This window comes from Ornithodoros turicata, chromosome 6, assembly GCF_037126465.1.
Source record: "Ornithodoros turicata isolate Travis chromosome 6, ASM3712646v1, whole genome shotgun sequence".
Classification (NCBI taxonomy): domain Eukaryota; kingdom Metazoa; phylum Arthropoda; class Arachnida; order Ixodida; family Argasidae; genus Ornithodoros; species Ornithodoros turicata.
Genome location: NC_088206.1, coordinates 11,209,202 through 11,213,371, shown reverse-complemented (window position 1 = coordinate 11,213,371; position 4,170 = coordinate 11,209,202). Strand labels below are relative to the sequence as shown.

Genomic DNA, 4,170 nt, shown 5'->3' with positions numbered 1-4,170 from the left:
TCTCGGTGTGGAAAGCGGTTATAGCTAAGGTTCCGGGTTTTCGGTTTTATCCGAAAAAATCCGAAAAACGTACTCCGGTACAATTTTAAGCAATTCGGATTAATCCGAAAAACTCCCCTTGGCAGATGTTTTCCCTTTCCCCTTTGTGTCCTGGGCTTTTTGTGACCTCGGATACCGGCCCCACGGCAACATAATAATGGTTTCCGTGACCTAGCGTTTTCTTCGGCGGTCATCTCGACCACTTGAGGGTTCTCCGCCCGGGATTTTCCCCAGTGTGTTTCCCGGTTTCCTTGTCCTACACGTGACCTAAGCACTAAAACAAGCATCGAACCGAAGTCATACGGGGTGGGACGCAAGCGAAAGCTGCCCTGTGACTACGTCAAGAAGTACCCTGATTTCGAGGAGTTCACATCGTCACGCGATCGCGATGCAGAGGTTGTCGTATGTAAGTACTGCCGCATAACAGTGAACACTGCACACGGAAAGGGTGCATTGAGAATTGCGGAATATCTCAGTGTGCGTCGCACGGAATGTATTGTTAAGCTTGTATCTCTTTAGTGTTGAAGCGCTGCACAACTGTGCGTGCGTCGTCAAGTTTTCTCCGAATTTAGGATATTAACTGAGCTGTAAATCATAAACTCCGAAAAAGTCTGTTTTTTTTTAAAAACCAATAAACTCCGAAAACCATCCTCCGGCAACGCCCAGAAATAAACTCCGAAAACCCGGAAACCTAGTTATAGTTTATGTTTAGAATTGATATATTCTAGTGCAAGCGGTCTTTAGCGTGGACGTGACGACGGCAGCTGCTGAAAAACGTAAAAAAAAAAAAGCTTGTTTCGAAACTGCACGATTTCGACATTTTGGTTTCATGGGCGAAGCTCTAGGAATGGTTTATTCATTTTTGGTTTCGTTAATATTTATTCTGCTTGCCAGCAAAGTGCTCGGTATGGACTGGGACCGAAATAAGGTGACAAATTTCTACCCGCTTATTTACTCCTGGAGAGCTACGTACGTCAACAATTTCAAACGCTTCATATCAGTCACTACGCTGTTGCACTCCCGCTTATTTTAACGTTTATTTATTTATATATAGCATCATCATCATATATTGTTGTTTTTGTTTATGTTGACAGGCAGCTCGTCTTTTCCAGTAATTTAATTGCGCGTTTCTCTTCGTTATTAATTGATTAGTCGTTGTCGTTCCGCAAAGGTGATAAGAGGATCCATGAAGTCGTGTTCCACTCACGCTGAGTGCCCGAAGGGTGAGTGTTGTCTCTACAGCATGAGCCGAGGGGACAATTGTATGGAGCAGAACGGAACGTGTCCCGTCTTCATCACTAAAAAGCCACGTAAGTTAACGCCCTCACCTATGCAGGTAAAGCCGAACACTTGGCCATCATTGTCAAAGTGTCTTAGCCTGTAGTAAGGGTTCCGCGTTTTCGTTTTTAACCGAAACACACCGAAAGCATACGCCGATAAAATTTTCATCATTTGGTTCTAACCGAAAAACACCGATTACGAATGAATGTCCGAGGAAAGATCAGGGAGATTAATCTGTGCACAAGTAAATTGCAAAAAAAAAGAGAAAAAAATAGGAGCCCTGCTTTCACGATTTAGGTAGCACCATTTCGCTGTGGAGTAATGTGTAGATGTTTCATAGGGGCTAATTTTGTATTGGTTTTTGGTTTCAAGGCTGCGCTGAGACGCACAGTTCTGAAATTATGTTGCGAGTTATATTTGCCAATAACTGCAGGGTAAACCATGCACACTAAAAGGAAATCACCGAAAACACAGAAAAAAAAAAAGATAAATAAACACCGAAGAACATACGGTGAACCGGCCCTAAAATAAAAACTGAAAGTGCGGAGCCCTACCTATGGTCAAAAATCTCATCTTTCCTTCATATGAAAAAACGTCCTTTTTGTTTTGCTTCGACCACAGGTCCATGCTTTCCGTGGAGCTTATGCTGTTTTAGGGCACCACGGCTTAAAATAGGGCACCGAAGTGCTTTGGGGCCCCAAAGAAAAAAACGGATCGTCAGTGGTCCAGCACAGAACGCGAAAACTATGTTTTGCGCAATGCAGACTGACCAGTCTCAAGTTTGAAATCATTTCGGATTCCCACGGGAAAGTAAGGTTGTGACGAAAGTACGAAAGAAAGTTAGAAGTGGAAGCTTGGAGGATATAAGGTGGAAGCGACTACAGAATTCGAGCTTCAGAGGCACAACACAACAGGTTTAACGGAAAACTTGAACTGCAAGGATGGCACATGTGCCTCATGAGCCACAGGCCTACGCACTTTTTTTATTTCTTTGTCAACAAACTGTTTCTGCTGACCAGCCCTTACCGTAGAATGCTCACGTTCTATTTTCTGCCAACCGATCATACCGGGTTTGTGCTCAACCCGTTCCCGAAAACTCTCTACCAGAGAGTTGACAATGTAGTGTAGTAAGGGGTGTAGTGTAGTAAGCGAAAACTCTCTACCAGAGAGTTTTAGCGCATGGTACGCTATCTCCTTTGCATACGTATGGGCATGGTGGTTCTGCTCGCTGAGCGAAGCTCCCTTTATATTTTGCGGGTGCGCAGGATCACCACGCTAACCCTTACGTACGCAAAGGCGATAGCGTACGGTGGACTAAAACTATCCATTATATCGGGGAGTTTAAGAAAATCGTAAGCAGGTCCTCTGATTCCGACTCCGTATCACTGCATGTCAGTAAATCAGATATATCAGCAACGTACGATGTCACCCACTCTAAAGGAATCAGGTGATTGGCTTATCATGTTTTCGGAAACGTTATCGTGAAGCTTCTACGTCCTCCTAAAACTCCCGAAGTGGACACATAACGGTCAAAATTTCGAACGACTCTTCGTCTTCTTCTTTTTGCAAGTATGACATTTTCAGTTCGCCGTGTTAGCGTTTCTCACGGGGGAAAAACAAAAGAAAAAAAAATCAGTTCCGAAAGAGTATAAGTAATCTTCATCCAAGCGGAATTTTTAGTTGAGTGGGAATGCGTCCCTCTTCTTCCCCATGACGAAAGTGAGAGAGTGTCCTGCGATCCAGGGTTGCTGAGTTGCCACTCCGGGGTTGGAATGATTCCGGAATCATTCCAGATTTATCACAGCTCGGAATGGAGTTGGAATGGAATGGTCTGGGTGCCACACGGTCAAGGGCGATGGTTTGGTTTGGTTTTAAGAAAAAATAAAATGGAGATTTTGGCTTCACTAGTGTGAGGCCCACAACCCCACATCACGTGCACCAGTTACTTTAGTGGAAAACCCCTGTAATGATGATGCCAATAAAGAGGAGGAGGAGAGGAGGAGGGCGAAATAACCTTGTCTTTGTGCTTTTTCCGTGCTGCGTGACGACAATCTCCTCTATAGCACTGCTGGGCTAGCTAGTACGGTTACCGGTCCTAATTCTTTTATTGGTGGAATTAACTGAATGGAATGGGGTTGCCAAGCCATTCCAGGAGCGGGAATTGACCGTACCTTTTCATTCCGAGGAATTGAAAGGAATGGAATTATCGCAAATCTTCATTCCTCAGAATGGAATTGGAATGGAATTGGTGATCCCATTTCGCAACCCTGCTGTGATCCATACCTGCTATCACTGAGGTGGGCCCCCTTGGACCACCTTTCTGCGTGCACTGACTTATTTGGCAGCTTGCATACTCATAAGTTTTAATTTAGACGTATAAAAGGCATTCGTCGTGGAAATGATTAATTTAATCTGTTTCGTGCAGGTCACACCCGCTTCTGTCCTCCTTACAATAGCGGCGAGTGGTTGTACAGCATCTGTCGAAAACCACAACACTGCCCCCCGCCTCTGCTTTGCTGTCCCATCAGGGGTGGAAACTACTGCGTCTTCTCGTTCTATGATCGTAGAAAGCGATAAACATTGGATGCTTTCTGAAAATAGATGTGTGTCACGCTGTAATCACAACTACTTCCAACAAATCGGTGTGTGCTCTTTGCGACACACTTGTCCAAACTTACCGCGCAAATAACTGCTTCAGCTAAGATATATAGTATACGCTACAATTGGGTTCTACGGCCATGCGGACATCCCCTGGAAGTAAGTATGCAACCGCAAGATGACTAATTACGCAAAATTCGTCAATGGACTCTTTAATTAGGGTGTTTCAGGCAAAAGCGAGGAAGCAGGATC

At 44.5% G+C, this 4,170-nt stretch overlaps 1 long non-coding RNA gene across 1 annotated transcript; it reads left to right on the top strand.

Annotated features, from left to right (window-relative positions):
• Positions 1 to 832: 832 nt before the first annotated feature.
• LOC135397633 (uncharacterized) lies at positions 833 to 3,920 on the top strand. Its single transcript, XR_010423683.1, has 3 exons — positions 833 to 967; positions 1,211 to 1,349; positions 3,746 to 3,920. It is a non-coding gene; the product is annotated as an uncharacterized LOC135397633 (long non-coding RNA).
• The last annotated feature ends 250 nt before the right edge of the window (positions 3,921 to 4,170 follow it).